At 34.2% G+C, this 25,386-nt stretch overlaps 1 long non-coding RNA gene across 2 annotated transcripts; it reads left to right on the top strand.

The window, feature by feature from the left end:
- Positions 1-21,597: 21,597 nt before the first annotated feature.
- LOC116120771 lies at positions 21,598-23,966 on the top strand. 2 transcript variants are annotated; one of them, XR_004126601.1, is made up of 4 exons: positions 21,598-21,893; positions 22,548-22,719; positions 22,824-22,923; positions 23,421-23,966. It is a non-coding gene; the product is annotated as an uncharacterized LOC116120771 (long non-coding RNA). The 2 variants fall into 2 exon arrangements; XR_004126600.1 differs by having other exon boundaries at positions 21,605-22,719.
- The last annotated feature ends 1,420 nt before the right edge of the window (positions 23,967-25,386 follow it).

Raw genomic sequence — 25,386 nt, forward strand, 5'->3', positions numbered from 1 at the left:
AAACAATTAAAACCTTTAAAAGTCCCGGAAGATAAGGATGTGCTTATTATATAGAGTGATGTGTCCCACTTATACTGGGGAGGTGTGCTTAAGGCTAAGGGTACAGATAATATTAAACGGATTGTTCGATATGCGTCAGGGAAATTCTCTCCTGCTGAGATAAACTATCCTGTTCATGAAAAGGAAGTTTTAGCAACGAAAGAACATATTGACCGATTTCAATTGTTCGTAATCAATCAGGAATTTACTTAAGGACAGACTCTAAATATTTAAAAACTTTTATGAAAGTGTCTTTAAAGGATGACAAAGCTAGACTAATCAGATGGCAAATTTGGTTTGCAAATTATAGAATCAAATTTGAATATATTTCTGGTAAATCTAACTTGGTTGTTGACTTTTTGTCCAGACATTTCTCTGAAGAATTACAAGATAATGGTGGACAAAAAGGAAACTGGAAATTACTTCTCATGTTCCAAGTGTAAACAACGAGGACACTTGAGAAGGAATTATCCCTTGAGGATAACTTCGGCTACAAGGGTTATTACTAAAAGGGAGAAAACTGTGGATAAGCAGGTTACTGCAGTAAAGCAAGTTAAAGAAGGAAAGAGTCAAGACTATGACTCTGATACTTCAGAAAGAAGAAGGTACTTCTACGAAAGAAGTTACTTCTGAAAAGGAGGTTACTTCTAAGAAGGAAAAATAGAAAACTCAGAACAAAGCAATGTTTTGCTGGTCTTGTAAACAGGAAGTGTTAGAGTAGATGCCTAGAGCCAATCAATTATTGTAGAATTGATTATTTGTAATAATGTTCATTAATCAATAAAAGACATTTTATTCTATATCGCGTAAATCATTATTATTGCAATATGTATTGATATATGTCCTTAGGATGGTAGAACCGTGACGAGGGTATCAAGTGTTTCAAATCTTGATAGTGAGAACCCTATGAGCACATATAGTGGCCATTCTAGAAACATCCGTAGCCCCAGTATTATTCTGAAGTAAGGGCACAGATAATACGGTAAGGCTATCATAGTGTTGAACGATCCTGTCGAAAGGCAGTAACTGATCTCACTTGTCAAGGTTGTTTGGTGACAACCTGGTGCAACACATGGGTGCTTGCTATAGGCGATTACACCGCAACAAGTTCACTGGACTGACCCACCAGAGGATTTCATATGGATGGTAACCCCAGTGTCTATGGAAGAAATCCTCTAACGAATGGTGGTGCATGTGATCCTTAGACTTGAGATCACTGGAGTCCCTTGTGCACCGATTGGTGCAGTTTGACACTAGCCTAACGCAATTCTTTTCAGAGCTGTCAATACGGTGGTGATTGGCTGCATCAAGAAGTGTATCAAGACTATGGTGGATTGACAGAGGATTCATCACTCCCAGGTACAGGAGAAGTTATCTCACGACGCAATTCAGTATATGGCAATGACGTTAAAACTTGGCCACAGTGAGATTAAGTTGTTGCTCTGTTCGAATTATAATACAGGTCATTGGTCCAGAAACTGAATACATAATATCGAGAGTAACCGAAGGTTGACACTATTTCTATGCCTTCGCCTCGTCGAGATAACGTATGATGAAAGGATCGAATTGCACGGTAACCATATCATTGGCAGGTAGCTACTTTGCTGAATCCAAATCTAGCGGGTAGCCATGATGCCTTGCTAGGGGCCAATCTTGGTCTGTGTATTAGTGAGACGATTAATTGATGTTAATCGCGATACTATACACTGCCGATATGATGAGGAGCCTATGGGTCACACACATAGAAGACAATTTAAGATCCAAGAAGAAAGAAGGGCGTTTTCGTCTTTTAAAGTGAAAGGGTATTTTGGTAATTTCACAGTGAAATTAAATTTGCTGAGGTCGTAGCCTTTATTTAATTTGTTAGAAAAATTAAATAAGTGAAATTACGTTTAAATGTGTGTTCGCACATATTTAAATATATTATCATTATTGTTAAATGTTAATATATATTTAAATATATATATTAATTGATTTTAATTGAGATAATGATGGAAAAATAAAATATTAAATTGGGAGTGTTTGGCAGCATGGGGCATTTGGGTTAGAGCCCAAGCCTATTCCATATGGGATTAGGGCAAATTGATTAACTATAAAAAGAAAAATGTGTGTGTTAATTAATGTATTAATTGATTTCTTTTAAAAATTAAAACACACAGCAGCCCTCTCAATCACTCCCACGGCAGAAACATTCTTGGCCTAAAATCAATTTCAATTGATTTGCTTTCTTCTTAATCTTGAAGCCAAAGAGGATCTAGCAAATCCCTATTTGGTTCTTTTGAGATTGTCTTCGTGTGGACTACGCAGGTTCGATCCTACACTTGGATCGGTAGCAAAACATTTGTCGACAAATTTAGAGGAGCCTCCAACGTACATTTGTTTTCTTTAAACTCAGATTTATTTTTCTGCAGATTTTATTTAATATGAATTGTAAAATTATACCCTTGATCTTGGCTCATGTAAACGAACCCTTAATTATATTTTTTGTTTCCGCTGCGTATATGGGACTATTTACTAACAGGAAGGACACGAACAGGCTTATTGTCCACTGCCAAATACAAAAACTTCTGAGGATTAATCATCAGGCGCTGCAAGCGTGGTGATTCCAGACACTCCGCAAAAACAGTTAATTGATGTTGATATTTATGAGAGGTTTAGCTTTCCATAAGGCTCAAGATTAACTCCGGCTAGTCAAAAACTCTAGGAGAATTTGGAAACCCAAATTAGAATCGCATTGGCGACAGGTCAAAGGGAAGTACAACTGCAAAGGTGTTTAGAGAAGTTAGCAAGAAGGATAGCTTGGCTGGAAGCTGACAAACTGTTTTATGCAGACGAGGAGTTTAGAGGAACTGCTCTGCTTTATGAAGCAGGAATTCAAAAAACCAAGGTTATGAAAAAATGTCATTTGTTTGACATGATAGATCTCAAACTCGAGAATTTAAATGATCTAATAGTGAAATTAGGAAAAACTGACTTGGTAGATTTGGTCCAAGGATTAGCAGTTTATCCTAATGGCAATATGGAATTGTATGTTCCATGGAAAACCTTTAGAAAAGGTTATTGCAGAAACCTTTTGAATAGAGGATGGATCGATACAATGGAAATTGATGTACAAGAAGCAATGGTGGACCCGAATATGCCAGACGCGGTTAAACAAACGCTCTGTGTATTGAATAGAAATGTCGACACTCTCACTTGCATGATTACTTCCTCATTGCAAGAGAACTATAATGTCCAACCTATACAGATATGAGAATTTCTTTTAGGAGAACCATGGTACTGAATTATGTTAGATAACGAGGTAAGAATTGGATCTTATGCACTAGAAGAAATTCAAAGGAAAGAAGAGGAAGATTGGACCAGGTTGCATATTGTAAAACTGCCACTGGTTAAATCCAAGCGGGAAGAACTTGTTAAAGCAAATGCTACTGTCCATATCCATATCCATAATGGGATAGTGGTAGTTTTACCAGACAGGTATGCGACAATCCAAGATACACTCTTCAAACATAACCAACCCCAGTTAAGAACGCTACTAGAAGGGTTTGATTTAGCCCATCTATCAAAACAGGCTTGAATGGAAGGTACTATCTTTTGAGGATGGTTTTAGCCCACGACTAGGAAGCCCAAGAAGATGAGACTTTGAAAGATTTTATTGATCTCATAGAAGTGGATAACTTTAAAGATTGATAAAAATCTAGAGGATGGAGATTTGGACAACCGAAAATGTCCAATACGTAATAGGCTGACGTGTATCAAACAAGCGGAAGATAATGCGTGGACATCCATGATTTTGTCGACAGAATTCAACGATCTAGATTAAAAGAAGGTATTGGATATTGTGTATTGTTGTTTGTGATAATTATTTTTTGATATGTAAAACGTGTAATGTAATAATTATATCTTTGTAAGACACGTGGGAGACATGTAGACCCCAGTGTCATTATCTTTGAGATATATGTTATTTTCTTATTAGTTTAATAGTCTTTGTAGGTTTGACAAGTCACCTTTAATTGGTGATTGATTAGACCTTTTGTTTTGTTTTGTTTGTTTTGTTTTACGGATTCAATTCATTTGAAATCCGGATTTCTTTATATAAAGAGAACCTTATGTACATTAATATTTTCAGTTTGTGAAAAAATTCTTTCTTTCAATCTCTTGTTTTACCTTTGAATTGCATACTCGAAGCAAAGAGAAAGGTTCATTCAAAAGGATTGATGCCCATGTATGAATTAATCTTTAAAGCTGAATCTGTGTTGTTCTTTCCAATTGATCAACTAGGTGTTTAGTTATTAATTGTAATAATCAATTGCCCAAAGAGTAAACGACATATTCCCACACAAGGTTTGACGAAATCCCAAGTGAGTACCATTGGTTCCATTTATTCCAGATTCACACCCTTAAAGTAACAGTGTTATGAATTTTTAAGGTTTAGAAGGTGTAATTACCATAATGCCCTTAACCCTAAATTAATAAATTATGTTTTAACCTCTAAATTAGTAGAATTACAAAACTTACCAATTTATTTTCAAATTATATCAAAAACACCCTAAGTCACTATACACCCTCGTCAGAAACAGCATGATCTGGGCTGCTTCCGACGACGTTGAACCCCCTGGTCACCTCCATCACCTTCCCCGTAGTTCGTCATCCAAAACCCCTCTGGTTCCCAACTCATTTGCCCCTCCAATCGCTGGCACCGTTAGGCTTAGGGTTTCCGTGTTCTTCACCGAATTTTGGTCGATTCCGGCGGTGCAAATCCAATTGGATACCACCAATGCAACCACTGTCTCCAAATCTATAAAACCCCTATGTCCCTAGCAACCGTTTCGTCGTCATTCGCCGGCCGAGACTTCGTGTTCATCGACAGTTTTTTGTTGCCGTGGTCGGAGATCGGCGAGTGATGAGGGGTTGTGAATGGTATGGTTTTGTAGAGGGGAGGATGGGGGGTTCAAATGGTGGTGGCAAGGGTGATTTTGGGTGGAAGAATCGTCGAAAAAGAGCGAAAAACATCGGGAACGACGGCTGCTAATGTGCGTCGGAGAACTGTTAGAGGCGGTGGTCTGCTAACGTGCGCCGCCCATATAAAATGACCAATTTACCCTTTTACAGTTACATCAAACATTTTTTCATCACTTTAAGGGTGAGAATCTTGAATAAATGGAACCAATGGTACTAACTTGGGTTCCGTCAAACCTTGGGTGGGAATATCTCGTTTACTCTTGCCCAAATTATATTATTGAAATTAGTTGTAAAATAACGAATCGGGTCTCTGCAACACAGGAATATACTACTAATAAAATGAAATAAAATAAAATTTGTAGAACGAGAGACATGGACTTCAGTGCAAAATCTTATGTATAAGTGCATGATTATTAAATCAAAATTTAATATATTTGGATTTCACAATTTAAATTGTTAAAGAAAGTTAAGCTCCTGAAGTCATGATACAAATTTTACAGAATTTGGCTTATAATAATAATAATAAATCCAAATCCACCTCTTATATGAAAAATTATGAAATCCTTGAAATTATATAATTTTTTATAACGACAATCTACATTAAATTATGATTATATCATATTTGAAAATTTTATATATATACTATAATTTTGTTAAACAGATCGTTTTGATAATAATTTTTTTAACCATATTTAAATATTATTAGATTAACTCATTTAATTAATATTATTAAAAAATAATTAAGTGCGATCTTATATAATTAATTAGATAATTACTCCGCCTTATGAAATCACATATTTTAAAGTTAAAAAATTTGATTAAACTTTAATTTTTTAAGTTTTAGATAACAATAATTATTATATGTAATAAATTTAGTCACCAATATTCGCACGTGAGACTGATAAATACAGGCTTTTATAATAATTATATCAAAATTTATTATTAAGTATATAAATAATTAAATTTTTGATATAGGCTTTGATATATACAGCTCATTCAACCGAGTTAAATTCTCCACCTATTAAAGCCTAAATTGTATGATAAAATAATAATAACAATTTTTTTTTTTTTTTTTTTTTTTTTTTTACAAATGACAAAATAGAATTTGAACTGAATATGTAGTTGTGTACGTCTTTCGTTTGACCACAGATACAATGGGACTCATCGGAAAAATGAGTGCAGACAACCTTAACTTCTTCAACTCTCAAGGTTACATTTTCCCCTCCTTTTTCTCTTTAATTTCATTTATTCTCTTCTGGGTTGATGAGTTTTTTTGGCTTTCTTGCAGGTTATGTGGTGATAGAATCATTTGCTAATGTAATCAGAGAAAAAAGTTAATAATATTTTCAGTTTTGAAAAATTCTCTCGATCTCTTGTTTACTTTTAACTTGTACACTCGAGACAAGAAAAAAGTTTATTCAAGACGATTGATATCCAAGTATGAATTAATCTGTTAAACTGAATCTATGTATTTTTCTCTCCAATTAATTAACTAGGTTGTTTAGTTATTAATTGTAATAATATTTGTTAGACTGGATATAACAAATATATTGTGGGTGTTACTGCCCTTTCAAGGTTACTTCTACTTCAAAAGTTACTGCTAAAAAGGAGAAAACTGCGGATAAGCAGGTGGCTTCTTCGTCTAAGTAGGTCACTGCTGTAAAGCAGGTTGAAGGAAAGAATCGTGACTATGATTCTGATACTTCGGATAGAAGAAACCCGAAATTTCAATGATTGCAGGGTGAAACTTCTACGAAGGTAAATACTTCTGAAAAGAGAGTTAATTAATTGGAGAGAAAAATAAATAGATTCAGTTTAACAGATTAATTCATACCTGGATATCAATCGTCTTGAATAAACATTTTTCTTGTCTCGAGTGTACAAGTTAAAGTAAACAAGAGATCGAGAGAATTTTTCAAAACTAAAAATATTATTAACTTTTTTCTCTGATTACAAATATACAGCGCTTCTCTTTATATAGAGAAGTTCGGATTTCAAAAGACTTGAATCCGTAAGAAAAACAAAATATACAAAATAACATGTCAATCACAAAAGACATGTGATATGACTTTTGCCTAATAAAAAACTAACATTTATCTTAAAGAAAATAAAGAAAATGACATGGGGTCCACATGTTTCCCATGTTTTAAACAAAAGTTAATTATTACAATTTACACATGTTACATAGACCATACGACACAACACCCAAGGCTTGCTTTAAATTTGCTTCGTTAAATTTCGTCGGCAAAATCTTGGCTGTCCACGTATTGCTTCCGCTTGTTGGATACACGTCACCAATTCTTTGTTTCCAAAACTTGGAAAACAATGTGATCTTCTTCTTGCCTTAGTTTCACCGGTCTAAAACCGTTTCTAACTTTCGAGACTTCAGGCTTAGTAAGAATAGGGATTTTATGTCCTCCAAGGATAATGTGGTCGTTATCCTGAGTAAATGGCCTAACTTCTGCTTGACCTCGCAGAAATCTATTTCCGAGAATAAAATCTACCTCCAAGTAATCCACTACTAGGACTTCCCTTAGAGTGATTTTTTTCTCGTTTAACAGTATCACCACGTTTTCTACCACATCTGTGATCATACTTTGACCTCCATCTGCAGCCGTATTTAAAGAAGCGTTGTATATTTGTAATCAGAGAAAAAAGTTAATAATATTTTCAGTTTTGAAAAATTCTCTCGATCTCTTGTTTACTTTTAACTTGTACACTCGAGACAAGAAAAAGGTTTATTTAAGACGATTGATATCCAAGTATGAATTAATCTGTTAAACTAAATCTATGTATCGATCCATCCTTTAGTCAAAAGATCTCTACAGAAATCTTTTCTAAAGATTTTCCATGGAACGAACAATTCCATAGCTCCATTAGGATAAACCGCTAATCCTTGAACCACATCCGTCAAGTCAATTTTTCCCAATTTCACTATTAATTCATTCAAATTCTCGAGTTTGAGTGTTGACATGTCAAACGAATGACATTTTCTCATTACCTCAAGTTTTTGAATTCCTGCTTCGTAGAGTAAAGCAGTTCCCTTGAACTCCTCATCCTCATAAAACAGTTTGTCAGCTTCCAGCCAAGCTAACCTTCTTGCTAGCTTTAATCAACACAGGGCAGGCATTATAATAATAATAATAATCCACCCATTCAACATGAATTTTTGGATGCAAATACTATTCCACTCACCTGTATCCAATAGTGGATATAGAAATTTCTGTTAGGGTAGGCCAAAATAAAAACTAATTACACATTAATATTTTTGTTCATTAATATTTCTGTTATGGTGGATCAAAATCCAAAAAATGTACATATTAGTATTTTTTGTTTAAATTGAGGGTGGGTCATGTGCTGGATCCGCCCTGGTATTAGGCATGTTTTTATGGGAGGTATGACATAGGTCCCGAGATATTGAGGTGGTATGGATTCAGTGTTAGTACGGTTACGATAGTGGTATGGATTTGATTTTGGCATGATCATGATGTGTATGAGCTTTATATGAGTTTATATTGCATCCTGAAATGCATATATGTTTTCAAAACAAAGTTATTTTCGTATAAAATGTATTATCCACTCACTGGGCTCCCAACTCATTGTTTTATGTTCCCCAGGATTGTAGATCGGGTTTGTGCAGAGCATACTCTACGCTCTAGGTTAGCCATTGACGCATGATCATCAACATATTTTGTAAAATTTTAGTGTACTTTGATATTATGATTTTGTGATTAGATTTTCAGAACATTTATGTTTTAGAACTTTAATTTTATGTACTTCTGCTTTTAGAGAACGTTTCTTTAGTACTTTGATTTGTATTACTCTTCACTTATCCTTTATAAATAGATTTTTAAGGAAACGTTTTTGAAAATATTCATCCTCCTCTTGGGATCCATAGTCTCTTGGAGCACCTGAATCCGGTGGGATAGGGATTCCCAGAAAGGGGGTGTGACAGATTGGTAAACATTTTCGATTGTATCGTGATGATGAAAAGGCTGAGTATGTTGGACATCTGAGATCTAAATATCAATTACTGAAAAAAGTCTTTCAAGGAAGAAATGGAAAAACTATGGTATGTCTCTCTCACCTACATATCAAATAAGCCTTGCCTTCCCATGTCAGATATATATTTTATTTTATTTAACATGTTCGTATATTCGAGTTGCTAGGCTAAGAGTGAATCTAGTCTTTATCCTATTCTACTGTGTCAAGTTCTGAGGCATCTAATTAATGTTACCTCGTATTTATTCAAATGGCAAGCTGGTCGGTAGGGCATTTGACAGTGATTTACCAGATGAAGATGAGATCAGAAAATGAAAATATCTACCATTCGTAGCTAATAGCAGCAACTTCCACAAGAAAGTGCCACCTTAGACCATACTAAATTATTTGCAATACTGCACCCAATATAAGTTAGTAAATTTCGAATATGCAAGTAAATTTTCATAAATAACAAAACCTAATGTAATTCCCCAAGTAAATCACACTCCACTAATTTACAATAATACTACACTTAAACAACAAAAACAAAAATCACGCTTTAAAATATTTTAGATCCAAATGAATCTTCAATCTTTCGTTCCCTCTCCTTACATTCTCTCTTGAAGCAATGAATTCATCAAACTCGAACGAATCACACAACTCTTCTCTCACTAAATTTCACAAAAACCAACCAAAACCACATCAGATTTCCAACAATATCACCCATCTCAAAGATCAAAACCTAAAATTTCACATAGCACTCAAATTCTAGATCACCAAGCCCAACTAAAGAGATCTACCATACCTACCAAAACCAATCCCCAAATCCAAACAAAACCCACAACAACCAATAAAACAAAACACCAAAAAACCATTTCCAAGATCTATAGCTAATCCCCAAATGGGCACTCAAATCTGATGCAAAAAAAATAATTTTATGATAAAATTTGTAAAAAAGGAATCTTTTTTAACATACCCTTGAACATTCGTGAGGGTTTGGTTGAAGCTGGAATCCAGGGTTGAGGCAGAAATGGTGTCTCTTTCGGGATGATTTGGATTCTGATTTTGGTTTTGATTTTGTTGTTGTTGTTGTTGTTGTTCTTCTTCTTCTTCTTCTTTGGTGGTGTTGCTGTTTTGGTGATTAATGTTCATGATTGATGTTGTTGAGTGAAGGCCATGCTTTTTTCTTTATTTCATTTTCTCTCCTTTTTAAGTTTTTTCATGAATTTATTTCTAAATCATGTGATTAGGGTCTATGTTAGAGTCAAAACTAAGGTAAAAAATAGAGTTAATTTAATATAATATGTCACATTTATAATATTAAACACGTGAGATAAGAAAAAGAAATCATAATTTAAAAAAATATTTTATTAATTTTTTTATATCTAACTGATTTTGACATTCTTATATAAATTTATCATATTCATTTCCCATTATGTATATGGATTAAAATATATATTTTTTTATTTAGGACAAATTAAAAAAAAAAAATATTTATATATAAGTATTTAATTTAATATAGAAATTAAGACAGGTGTGTAGAAACTATCCTTAAAAATATATCAGCAGACAATTTTTCTTAAAAACTTTTCCCTTATTTTGTAAAAATAAAAGTGTATCCAAAATTTTAATCAAAACTCTTTTATTTAATTTTAAACCGTTTCATTGATGCTCCTTTTCAATAAATTTAAGATGTGAGAAAAATAAATAATTTTTCTTTATTATAGTTTTTTTTTTTTTCCCAATATTGTTCGTAATTACTCCATAATATTTTAAGGTTTATTACCCTGCCACCCTTAACTGGTTTAGCATGAAAACACTTTCCTATAGATTTTCAAAAACTAACACTCTCACCCCAAGCAACGTTTCCATTGGTTAAACTAATATTTTAAATAAAGACAGTTTAGAACAAATGATTAAAAGTTTAACAATAATGCTACAGATACCTGGATTGGGCACCGAATTCTTACACCGAATTACGTGTCATGTGACTCAGACTAGCCACATATCACATTAACAATTATTTTGTGAGTGAACGACCGTTAATCAACTATAGATGGTTGTTCGCTGTTATTGGACGGGAGTCCATTATATGTGGATGCCCGTCCATGCAAAATGAATGATGGACTCCCGTCCATGTTATATGGACGGGAGTTCATTTACCATGGACGGGTGTCCACCTATAATGGACTCCCATCCATAGTTTAAATTTAAAAAATTTGAAAACAAAAATCATGGACTCCCGTCCATATTCAATGTGGACGCCCGTCCATAGTTTAAATTAAAAACATATTTAAAACAAAAGTAATGGATGCCCGTCCTATATTATGGACAGGTATCCACCTTTAATGGATGCCCGTCCAAACTTTAAATTTAAAAAAAAAATTATAAACAAAATTTAGGGATGCCCGTTCATATTTTATGGACGGACATCCCTGAATAATGGATGGGCGTCCACATATAATGGACGCCCGTCCATACTTTAAATAAAAATACAAATAATAAAACATAATTTATGGACGACTGTCCATATGTTATGGACTGGCGTCCCTGAATAATGGACGCTCGTTCATACTTTAAATTAAAAAAAAAAATTATAAGACAAAATTCATGAACGCCCATCCATATTTTATGGACGGGCGTCCCTGATTAATGGATGGACGTCCTTATTAGATGGATGCTCATCCATTGTTTAATGAGTATTTGAAAATGGAATTTAGGTCAAATTAATTTGGGTCCCAAATTAATTTTAAAAAACAGCAAACCACTCTTCTTCTTTGCTCTTCTTCTTTGTCTTCATTCCTCATCTTTACTCTTCTTCTTCGTCTTCATTCCTCATCTTCGTTCTTCTTCTTCATCAATGTTCTCATCTGTCGCTCTTCTTCTTCGTTGAAGTTCTTCATCTACCGCTATTCTTCTTCAAGTTTCTTATCTGTCATTATTATTAGAAGTGTTTTAGTCTATTTGGTTTATGTTCATCACGTTTTATTGGTTTTGATTGATGATTGAGCTTGTTTTACAACATTCACTTCTTTGTCTTGGTTCCTCATCTGCCGCTCCAAGTCGTCAAAGCCATCTGCCATTTTTCAAGTAAGTGTTTTAGTTAATTTGGTTTGTGTTCATCATGTTTTATTGTGTTTGACTGATGATTGAGGTTGAGTGGCTAAGGTATGAAGTATTGGTTATGACAGTTGAAAGTGTTATGCAACGGAAACATAAACTAATGCTAGCTATTGAATATAATAATAACAAGTAGTAAAGCATAAATAAATAGCCAAAATTAAATGCAAAAATAAAGAATACCAGGAATTAACGAGGTTCGGTATTGAAACCTACGTCCTTGGGCGCTGCAAAAGAAAACTCCACTATCTCCAAAACATTACAAACTTTTGAGTAATACAACAAATACCCAAAACAAAGGGGAGATACAACAAAACTTACAAACTAAAGGGTCCTTAAAGAAAGAACCCTAAACAAAAGAAGTATAATGGAATTACAACTTGGGATGCCTAATAACGATGATTTGGGTCCTTATATATAGGCCTCAAAAGTTTCCCACTTTTCAATCCTAATCAATGTGGGACAAACTAACCTTTTTTGGCCTATTACATATAAGTCCCTAAACCTTTCTCCATTATCATTTCTACCCCATATGATTTTGCTAAAAGCCATTTTTCAACAGAAAGTAATTGATGAATGTGTTAATATTTCATCGAAGCCATCTGCCATTTTTGAGTTTGTATTTTTTGATGCAAAATTTTGAATGAATTACACTGAATAAATAATTGAAACCTGAATTTTTCTGATGATATGTAGTCTGTCTTACTTGGAAATTGGGTAGCACATTTCTGTTTGCATACATATCCCTTAAACCCTAATCTCTGTCGTTTTGGCACGAAGCATCATGGTAGCATTTAAAATCTGAATAGCCTATTGTTATCAGGAACATAAAGTTTTCCCATATAGAGTAATGTAAAATCTGAATGAGTAATCCTCCATCTCGTTCTTAGTAATGCTGAAATTTCTTATTTTTTGTTGATGCTTTTGGGAGTAAGTGTGTGAAGGAATCTCACTTTAGAAAAGAATTAGACTGATGAATTTGTGCTGAGGAATTTGTCTGATTGATGTGCATTAGGTCTTGGTGTATAAATTCCTACTCTTTTATGTATTTAATGAATGTTATTTAGAAATTTGAGTTGATTAACATGTTTGATTAAGAGGCTATATAAACTCTTATGACTCCACAACATATGAGTGGTAACCAGGGCATTATTGGTAACTTACTTAAGATACTTTAATTAGCATATTTGGAGGCAGCTAACACATAGGGTGGCATGCTCCACTTTGTTCACACAAGGAATACTACGTCTGGCCTCTTTATGCATAACAAAAGCACTTATGTTTTGGTGTTTTGCTTTTGTTTTTCATTTGCTTTTTAATTTTAAATTCAACGTATCCATTACGTTTTGATTATGATTATGACTATGCAATATCCATGCATAATTTATCATTAATCTTTTAATAAGTGGACGATGAAATGAATTGTAGTTTGAATTTTGAGATTGAAAAGTTGGTGAAGTTTAATGTATCTATGTTACTTGTAAAACAAAAACTTAGGTGGGAATTTTATCAAGGATAGAAGCAACAGCTTTTTAGCATGAAGTGAATTAGAATAGGAAATATTCTGGTTGATAGGTAAGCTTGATTTTTCGTATGCAGTTCAACATGTACATGATGATGGCTTATCTTATTAACCATCTAGGTAGCTAATAGAACAGTCTATAAAGAACATGGCAAAGCGATGAAGCTTAAGTGGTATGGTCTATATAGATTATCACCAAAATTGGCACAATTCGTGACTTATACCTAAAATTTCAAATGCTTATCAAAATCAGAATGCAATTCATTAGGGCCAAAATGTCCATAATAAAGGTTTGGTTAATTCACTCCATTTTTTGTAAGTTAGGAAACTTTACTTCAGACACAATATATTCTCAACAACATCAAATGTTTTGCCTGGGAACAAAGTTGTGGTATGATGTGAATTGAAACACTAAAAAACAAAGCCAAAAATTTATTGGAAATGAATTCAGAAAAATAAGTCAAAAAGCACTTTCAGGTGAATTTATAAGATCAATAACCTGGAGAGTGTACCTTTTTAGGTCGCTGAAGAGATGAAAGAATTTCAGCCTCATCAGCTATTCCAAATATCGTAGGAAGATCTGAGGTAGAAAAGATATTAGAGGAAAGTGATTTGTTGAGATTCACATCATCTGTTGGTAGACTAATAGTAAGGGATTGTTGAGTAGGCATAATTATTCCCAATGGCATTATCCTTTTTAAGGTACTGAATTCTGTTGAGATATTAATTGTCCTTGCTTTTGACTGGCCTGAATGAAAGCACAATTTGATCATATGATCAATCAGGCAGGCGAACAGATCAAACAAATTATTTCCACTATTTCCTTGGCTAAACCCCTTTCGAGCAGCTTGTATGATTTCTGCAGCTGCCTCCCACTTTAAGGAACTATGGATTTTGAAACTGCTGCCATAATCCATATGGCTTGTTGTGGGTACATGAAGGAATAATACACAAACCTGCATCTAAAGATGTCAGCCAACACCTACCATTTTAAAAATAATAACAGCAGCAAAAGAAGTATATTTAACTATGCATAAAAGTAACATTCAGACACTATGAGAAATGAAGGAATCTTTACCTACCATTCTTATTAACACTTTTGCATCTTTCAAACTTCTTTAGTTATGACTGATTATGATGATAAATTTTTTATGTATATAAGTTTTAGAAGAAAGCAGAAAATGGTAAGAGCAAAAAATACAACCATTCCTCATGAAGGCACATTGTCGTCTGGAATCCAATTTCAAGACTTGCGACATAAAAAACAATACGAGGAGGTGTCGAAAAGAGATATTTGCCTTGGAAGAAGTTTAGATTTAGGACTTATAACAAGTTTGGGTTTATTTGATAAAATGAATGGTTGGATTCATCATTTGAAATAGGACCAATTGGTGAGTATTAAATATGATGGATATAAGCATTTGATCTATGAGTTTTTTGGTAGTTTGGAAGTTGTGGAGACAGATACTGATGAGTTTCCGGCGCATACAATGTTTTTAGATTAAAGAATCAAAACTTTGTAGTGAGACCACAAGATTTAGCAACCTGGATAGAATTTGATTTCGAAGGTTTGGATAACGTATCTAGAATGTGGGATTCCAAACAAGCTTGGATTAATGTTTCTAGAATAGGGATTTACAATCCACATAGGTGTAAATCTACAAAGTTAAAGAATCCTGCTATGAAAGTATTTCATAGATATATGACTTACACATTTAATGGTAGGAAAGAGACAAATGGAAATGTGACAGTTAAGGATTTAATTTTCATGGAAGTAGCAATAACAGGGAGGCAAGTAAATTCAGCGAAGTTATTGATTAAGAAGTTGTGAGAGGTTCAAGCAGAAAAAAGAGAAATATGTTGGGGGATGCTTGTTACGTTAATATGTGAGAAGTTGGGTATTCAGATCACCCCTAATGATGAAGCAAATAAGATTAAGTTTTCTGCAAATAATTTGTTGGGGGATGTGACATTGTGTAAAATGGGTTTGATTAAAAAGAATATGACAGGAGAATGGTTTGTGATTATGGATAAAATGGAGGGAGATGCAATGGTTCAAGAAGGTGTCAGTGTCCCAGAATGGGTAAATGAAGGACAAGTCTATGTGCACAAAAGAAGAAGAAGAACGAGTATTGAACTTGAATCATCTCAGAATGTACAAGATATGTCTTTTCATACTTTAGACGAAATAGTAAGCAGATTTGAGCAGATCGAAAAGTTTCAAGATGAGCGTTTTTCACATATTGAAACAACAGGATCAATTGCAAAGTGATTTCAACTTGTCGCATCAAGAATAGAAGAAACGGTTGACATCCTTGGGGAACGCATGACAGAAATTTTCAGCATGATGAAGAACTTTTCAATAGTCTCCTCTTCCTCCAGTCAACCTTCACCCCCTGCACCATGATAAAGAATTTCTCAGTAGCCTTCTCCTTGTCAACATCCTTGGGGAACGCATTATGAATGTTAATTGTCATTATGTGTGGTTCAAATACTAAGCCTTATGTACGAAGATTATATTTGCCTTTTGTTTATAAATATGTTAATTGTTAAGATTGATTTCAGCGGATGTTCTTGATAAAGGTTGCCTTTTGTTTATACATATCTCAACTACTCTTTTGAATGCATATGTATATGTAATACTAGACATACCAAAAGACATCAAAATTCCATCTACAACCGGTTAACAAACAGTGTGATGATAATATATACTGAAAACATTCAGAATAAGTTACATTAAGGTCATTATCATGAATTCACAACCCTACAGCAGATAGCTTACTCATACACAACCAACGACCAAAATACTAAAAACAAAACAACTGAACAACATACAACTGAACTACATTCGTCAAAAATTAACCAAAGCGTGAATAATTTCTACCAAATACAATTATATAAGCCTCAACCTATCGACAACATCAAATCTCTTAGACTCCTGCCCAGTACAAAATTACTTTTTCTTGCGAGATTCTGAACCGGAACAATGGACAACTGTCAATGTCCAACAACCATAATTTAGCACACGTTATAGAAAACTTAAGCCAATTACAATTATACAACATACATAACACATACTTGGGTAGCAACAACATCATTTGACAACACTTGAGTTTCCGGTATACTTTTAACAATGTTGATGTAATCATGTGGGAGGGCATCGACCACGGAAGTAGAAGAAAGAAAGAAACTGTTCCTTTTCTCGCTCTATTAATAATCATTTTCCTAAAAAGTAGCATAACACATTAATAATCAAGTCAATATTATTATAAACTTCAAATAAGTAAATAATGTTTCAAAAACAAATATCATGTAAGAATAGGTGTATAACTCATACCAATTCTTTATTTTCGTAATTTTTTATTTTTAACCCTACGTACAATTTCTTCAACTTTCGATTGCTTTCTTCTACATGGAGGACGACATTTGCTACAAACTGCCTGTGGAATGATAATTAGATTATTCATCTTTACTACTCAAACTGGTTGTGGAAGAGATGTTTACTTTTCTACCAAGCCCTCCCTCACTGTCCTTTTGCTCCAACTTTTTTCTCATGTCAATCATAAATTCCATCAACATATTACAATCTTTTTCATTGTTTGATGCCATATCGGCTACTGTTAGCATTATATTAGACAACTTATCAAAACGTTGTCCTTCAACGTTGGTGCTCCACCTATTATAACTCACCTTAATTTTCGTATGGCATCTATTTATATTTTTCCTCCAACGCCATAAAATGTACTTTTCTGGAACGTGTGAAACCCTTTTATGAATCAACACAATAATGACATGTCTGCATAAAATCTCCTTGAACTCAAACAAATGGCAAGTACAACGAATATCACACAAACTTTCTTCAAAGTATACCGCAAAGGGAACATGACGACTACTATCTCCAAACCAAACATCTTCTAAAACTTGATACTCCTTGTATGAATCACACTTTTTCAAAAAAGATAATTCATAATAAATTTTCCCTACAATCTCTTCTTAAAACTCTTTAAACTTTGTAGTTGTGTATGCACTTTGAAATTGTTTCTCAATAGGGTAATTAATGATGCATGGTATCCAAGATTTGAAAGACCTAAAATCAGCCGCCCTTTCTTTTTCCACTTTATCTCGCAATACATTATCATATTGTTCCACAAATTATTTCAAAGTAGTTTTGGAATTTACATATCCATAAAAAAATACATGCATACTTTCACTACGTTGGGTAGTAGACATACCTGCCCAGAAAGTATCTTTAAGAAATGTAGGAACCCACCGTACTCTTTCTTTGTACAATCCACATAACCATTCATTCTCATAAAGGTTGTACACATCAACAAATTGGTTCCACCGTTCTTAGAACTCTTCAAGCGTACAATATTTTGTGACTTAAACTTTATAGTTTCATATTCCTTATACCCTTTTAACTTTTTAGGTAGTTTCTTCATTATATACCACAAAAACCACTTATATCTTGTACCAGGGAAACCAATCTCAATTGAATTTTGCATGGCCTTATCTTGATCAGTGATAATTCCATTAGGAGCAACATCTATGCATTCAAGCCAAGAACGAAATAGCCATACAAATGTCTCAGTGTCCTCATGGAAAATTAACCCACAACCTAACAATGTCGAATGTCCATGATGATCAACCCCCACAAAAGCAGCAAATGGCATATCATACTTGTTCATCAGATACATTGTGTCAAAGATAACAAAATCACCGAATTCTTTATATGAAGCCCTACATCTAGCATCAACCCATAGCACATTCTGTAATCGACTTTCTTAATCTACATCAATCATGTACCAGAAATTTGAATTATCCTTTTGCATTTTCATAAAATACTCGAGTACTGCCAAAGCATCTCCAACTCCAAGTCATAGCCTTCTCACTTTTTCAATGTAGTTTCTACAATCTTTTTGTAGAAATGTCAGATTGTCTACACCTCCTGCCTCAACTAAACATGATTGATAATTTTTACACAGTCTAATCCCAACCATATCATTAACTTCAAACCTCCTTTTCACATAAGGTTGTATCGTTCGGTTAACCTTGAAATATCTTCTTTTAGTCGGACTTGTAAGATCATAGTTATGTTCAAGTACAACTGATTTAATTTCCCATTTGCATTGACCATTCAAACCTGTACTAATCCGACTCTTACAATCTGTTTTGGCAACAGGTTGCTTTTTCAAGGTATTTCTGGATTTACATCTCTCCTTCCCAGAACAAGAACACACCACTATCACGTATTTCATCTCCCTATCATCGTCTTTCTTTGACGTACGTATCATTACTTCAAAACCCATTTTGTTACCATACCGTTTGTAATACTTCACCAGACTATCAATTGAATCAAACACTATTCCAATATGAGGCTCAACTTCTTCCTCTGCACATCATATATCTTCTAATTTATTATGTTCATTATCCTAATCATTTAATAGTTTTATAATGGACAAAATTAGAATGTACTAATACAAAACATCCTAAGAAACAATACGATACAACAAATTTAAAATTATATTAATGAAAAAGTAAAGGTTTCGAGCACAATTTACCTCAACATCATTAAAATGAGGCAAACTGAAATCTTCCATATTCCATAATTTTGTGCAAAACCAATACTAGTGTTTGCATTCACAAATATGATTCACAATAATCACCAACAAATATTTTGTATTAGTTATTTTCTATTGTAACATATATTCAATCCAAAATATAATACAAAACTAAATAAATGCATAAATTAAATAAAAAACTCTTTAAGTACCTCAACAAATCTTTCTAATCTGAATTTTTTTTGATCTCCCAAACTCCTTTTCCACCCTAAACGATTATTTCATGAAAAATTAGTGGCTTTCTTTCTTGTCACGGTAGTTGTTTGTTGGCTATTAAGGCTTATTGAGGAAGAAATCGGTTGTGGCTATCGAGGTAGAAACTGGTACAACACTAAATATAACACGCAGATGCGAAGAAAAGATGGGAACGACGAAGCCAGAGGAAATAGGTTTAAAATGAAGTTCTTTTTGTTTTTTTGTTTCTAGTAAAAATTTTGGCGTTTATTTTGGAGAAGCGTATTAGACAAGCTAATGATTTTTACAAATAGAAAAAAAAATCATGTAAATTAAAAAAAAAAACATTTTATTTGCGTATGGACGGGCATCCATTTTATATGGACGCCGGTCTGTATTATATGGACAGGCTTCCATTATGTAACGCCCCGCTTGAGGTACGTTGTTATTGTTTCCTCTTTCGCCCTTAATCGAGTTGGTTGTTGTTATATTTGTTTGTTTGAGTGTTATTTGATTGTTGCCCTGAATCTTGGTTGAAATAGAAGAATTTGAGTGTACCAGGCTTCGCCGGGGCGAAGAAGAATCTTCGCCGCGGCGAAGATGGGTTGAACCAAGGGTGAAACTCTCTGGACAGTTTCGCCGCGGCGACAAATGTTTCTTCGCCGCGGCGACAGGCCNTTGTTTTATTTATCTGGTCTAATTCATGGGAAGTAAGTGCTTCACATTTTAAAAGCCGGACCGTTTGTTGACCCAGTTAAGAGGCCGGTTCGCAGGTTGACCGGTCTAACCGATTGGACCGGTCGGTCTGACCGGTATATAACAGTACCATCTTTAAACAAATATATTAATTGTTATAAGTTTAAAAACCAGCAAATACATCCCTAAAAGTTACAATAAACCCCTCTTAAGTTTAAAATAAAGCAAATTGACCCTCAATTTTATTATTAATTATTTTTTCTCCCTCCCTATCACTTTCATCTTTCACTTTTTTTTCTCTCTCCATCACGCCATCACTCCCCATAAATTCTCTCTTTTTTTTCTCTCTCTCCCCATCACTCCCCGTCACTTTCTTCTTCTCCTTCTCTTTTTCTTCTTCCTCTTTCTTCTTCGTCTACTGTAATTTTTCTCTCCTCTTCTCTCTCTTCATCTCCTCTTTTCTTTCTTCTAATCTTCTTCTTACTCTTTCTCGTGTCTCTTCTTTTCTTTCTTCTTCCCTTCCCTTCCTTCTTCTTCTTTACCAGTAGATTTTAGTGTAAGTGTCGTGAAGAAGCATTGAAGATGAAAATAGAAGATAAAGAAACGATGCTAAAATTGGTTTAGGGATTAGGAGTATGAATTTTTTTGGATTAGACGAACCGTTTTAAGCTCCAGGCCGATTGGATCGATGGTTTTATACTATTTCGTCGGTCCATTACCGGTCCAAAATGGGTTAATTAATATTTTCGATTTTGTGTTAACCCGAACCGAAGTAAAGGCCAGCTCTCGGTGGAACCAGTCGAACCGGTTGGTCTGGTCCGGGTTTTAAAACAGAGCTTCATAGTGCTATTTGATGCGGACTTGCAGTAACTATCAAGGTGTGTTTGGTTTATGAATTGTTGTATTATCTCAAAACATAGATTACTGGTAAAGATTACTGGATATAAATTATTATTGTGTTTTGTTTGTCAGAGCTGTATAAATGATTAAGGTGTTTGATTGACAATAATTATATATTATTGATATATTATTTTACTAAAACGACCTTACGTATGTAAGATTATTGGATATCAATTATTAATTTGTTTGGTTGAAAAGTGTAAAATTCCGAGTAAACAACTCATCCTTGGACCTAGGCACAATATTTATCCGAATTATAGCTAAGTTACGAAATGAGAATGTAAATTACTATAATACATTGATTTTGTTTTGGCAATTAGTTTTTTCAGAAAAATGAAAACCATTATAAAGGGAAAAAATCCTGCAATCATCGCATCGTGACAGGCCAATCACCATCCAATATACACTTGCCACTTTTGGGTGGTTCTACCATATGGCCTAAGCAACCCCCACTCCCCTTTAGACAAAAGCAAGCAACTTGCTTGCACCCCCCTACACCCAGCAGTCCACGAACCAGTAGCACACCAACACCATGCACTAGCACATATCAGTGCGTGAAGGCTTTATATGAATTATGATGTATGTTAGGCCAATCAAATAGATAATCTTCTACTTAACTAAGAAAGTTTTAATACATGTCATGAGGTAACATAATCATTTTAAATAGACTTTCTTCTAACATTATAGCTCAAATAAGTTTAGAATGATGGGCTCATCAGCTTGTAAATACATCCTAAATTTTAATAATAAAGGCCAACTTGAGAGAATTGTGGTGTAACTGCCAACATTCTGCAACTCAATTTTTCATTTCAGGGTCTTCAATTCAATCTATTTAAGTTCGAGTTTGCAAACAAAGATAGCCGATGAAGTTGTAATGTGTAAGTAACTTAACAAGGCGATGGAGTTGCTTCTTGTTTCTGATTGACAGTATAATATTCAGGCACTTATCTGCTAGGACTGTTTCCTTATGAAGATGTCTTAGTTCAAGCCCCTTGTAAATTTTCACAACCTAAGACAAATTATAGAAATGTCTAGATAATAAGTTAGTGCAAAGTGGAACATTCCTTCTTGTCTTTGATAATTGATTAGGAAGTGGAAAGTGGAACATTCCTTCTTGTCTTTGATAATTGATTAGGAAGGGTTGGGATGTCTTTTATCAACTAGAAAAAGAAAAAGAAAAAAGAAAAAACTGAGACTTCATTTTATGTATACAAAATTGAGAAAAAGAGTCATTTGATGGACAGGAAAGAGGAAAGAAGCCTGTGTCTATGATTCATCACCTTTGGGTCATATCTGGAGTCCCACAACTAGGAATAATCACAAGTTAATCTGGATCTCATATTATGTTATGTCTATAAAAAATTGTTAAGTGAATCTCCTGGACTTTTGGGTTCAATGTGATCCTAATTTCTACATGCTTGTTATATAATTAAGTTTTATCTTGCTCTCTTTAACATTCTCACAATCCATTGCTTTTAAAATTAGATTGCTTCTATGCACTTGTTTATTACTTCTTTGCATCTTCGTGATAGGGAATCGGTCAATTTAGAAACCAAAATGCTGGTTCTCAATCTACTCAAAATGATGTTAATATTAAGGTGAACCAAGATGCAGAAACCTTAGCTCTTTCACATACTAAACGAAGAAAGTTGGAATAAAAAAATAAACAAAAAAATGGAAGGGGATGGAGAGTTTGTAATCGTTGTGAGTAGCTCTGACCTAATGAATTATTAAATTAAAAAAGTTATTGGAGTTTATGTTTTCTTTATTTTCTTAAACTCTGATGCGGAATTGATGAAATATGTTAGGTAAGCAAAGGTGGCTAATGATATCAATGGTATGATTGATTGTGCAAAGGTTGCTGACTTGGCACTGCTTCTCATAGATGGAAGTTACGGGTTTGAAATGGTGAGATTATTGCTGTTTAGTTTTCACTGTTGATTACTGCATGATGTTTCTTTGGGGAACCTTACTTTCTTCTTATTTGAGCTGACAGGATTGATATTGGTTTGATTGATCGGATGCTTTTGGGTATATGAATTAATTTTAACAATAGGATTCTTTTTGTATTATTATTTTTATTTAATTGGATGTTGTTAGTTTGAATTATTGATGATTTTGTATCAGAGTATTAAATGGTTATACACTGATCATTCCTTGATCAATTTGTCAATTGGCATGTTTGGTTTCATTATTTTATATTAAGACTTTCATTTGGCTTGCATCATTTTTGTTTATGGCGCTGCCCAGTTTTGTTTCGTTTTCCTGATATTTTTAACTTAATTTTATGTATTAGTTATCTATCATTTTATACTTTTCTGCTTGTATGGATTGATCAAGATTTCTTTTGTCCATCTGTAATTGAAAACAATTTTGAGTTTCTCTATCTTTTCTGTTCATTGCAGGAAAGCTTTGAATTTCTTTACTTAATGTAAACTCATGGAACGCCCAGGGTTATGGGAGTTCTTACTCACCTTGATACGTTCAAGGATGTGAAGAAGTTGAGAAAAAAAAAGCAGCGTCTCAAACATCGTCTCTGGACAGAAATATATGACGGAGCAAAGTTGTTTTATTTATCTGGTCTAATTCATGGGAAGTAAGTGCTTCACATTTTAAAAGCCGGACCGTTTGTTGACCCAGTTAAGAGGCCGGTTCGCAGGTTGACCGGTCTAACCGATTGGACCGGTCGGTCTGACCGGTATATAACAGTACCATCTTTAAACAAATATATTAATTGTTATAAGTTTAAAAACCAGCAAATACATCCCTAAAAGTTACAATAAACCCCTCTTAAGTTTAAAATAAAGCAAATTGACCCTCAATTTTATTATTAATTATTTTTTCTCCCTCCCTATCACTTTCATCTTTCACTTTTTTTTCTCTCTCCATCACGCCATCACTCCCCATAAATTCTCTCTTTTTTTTCTCTCTCTCCCCATCACTCCCCGTCACTTTCTTCTTCTCCTTCTCTTTTTCTTCTTCCTCTTTCTTCTTCGTCTACTGTAATTTTTCTCTCCTCTTCTCTCTCTTCATCTCCTCTTTTCTTTCTTCTAATCTTCTTCTTACTCTTTCTCGTGTCTCTTCTTTTCTTTCTTCTTCCCTTCCCTTCCTTCTTCTTCTTTACCAGTAGATTTTAGTGTAAGTGTCGTGAAGAAGCATTGAAGATGAAAATAGAAGATAAAGAAACGATGCTAAAATTGGTTTAGGGATTAGGAGTATGAATTTTTTTGGATTAGACGAACCGTTTTAAGCTCCAGGCCGATTGGATCGATGGTTTTATACTATTTCGTCGGTCCATTACCGGTCCAAAATGGGTTAATTAATATTTTCGATTTTGTGTTAACCCGAACCGAAGTAAAGGCCAGCTCTCGGTGGAACCAGTCGAACCGGTTGGTCTGGTCCGGGTTTTAAAACAGAGCTTCATAGTGCTATTTGATGCGGACTTGCAGTAACTATCAAGGTGTGTTTGGTTTATGAATTGTTGTATTATCTCAAAACATAGATTACTGGTAAAGATTACTGGATATAAGAATTACTTGGGGGGGGGGGGGGGGGGGGGATACTAGAATATTATTGTGTTTTGTTTGTCAAAGCTGTATAAATGATAAGGTTTTGATTGCTAATATTATATATTATTGATATATATTTTACTAAAACCCTTACGTAGTAGAATTGTGGTATCCAATTATTAATTGTTTGGTTAAAAGTGTAAAATTCCGAGTAAACAACTCATCCTTGGACCTAGGCACATATTATATCCGAATTATAGCTAAGTTAGTAAATGAATGTAAATTACTATAATACATTGATTTTTTTGGCAATTGTTTTTTCAAAAAATGAAAACCATTATCAAGGGAAAAAATCCTGCATCATCGCATCGTGACAGGCCAATCACCATCAATATACACTTGCCACTTTTGGGTGGTTCTACCATATGGCCTAGCAACCCCCCACTCCCCTTAGACAAAAGCAAGCAACTGCTTGCACCCCCCTACAACCCAGCAGTCCACGAACCGTAGCACACCAACACCATGCACTAGCACATATCAACATTCACCGCCTATCAGACTTTGCCCTTGGCACACAACCAAATTCTGCATGCCGGAGCTACGCATAAAACTTAACAACGCCATCCTCATTTAACAAGAAACAAATGGAACTAAAACTGCAAATATGCATATATGCGCTTCGTTCCCCCAAAACAACTCGGCTAATCGGTCTGCACAATCGAAAAGCCTTACATTAGCATGGCAAAATTATTGCTGGAGGCGACGCGCTGCACAATATAATTACAGTCTATCTGTTGATAGCCCGTGCCGTTCTGCTGCTGATATACCTACCAACTCCTTGGCTTAAAGCAAAATAAATACA

This window comes from Pistacia vera, unplaced genomic scaffold, assembly GCF_008641045.1.
Source record: "Pistacia vera cultivar Batoury unplaced genomic scaffold, PisVer_v2 Contig944, whole genome shotgun sequence".
NCBI classification, from domain to species: Eukaryota; Viridiplantae; Streptophyta; class Magnoliopsida; order Sapindales; family Anacardiaceae; genus Pistacia; species Pistacia vera.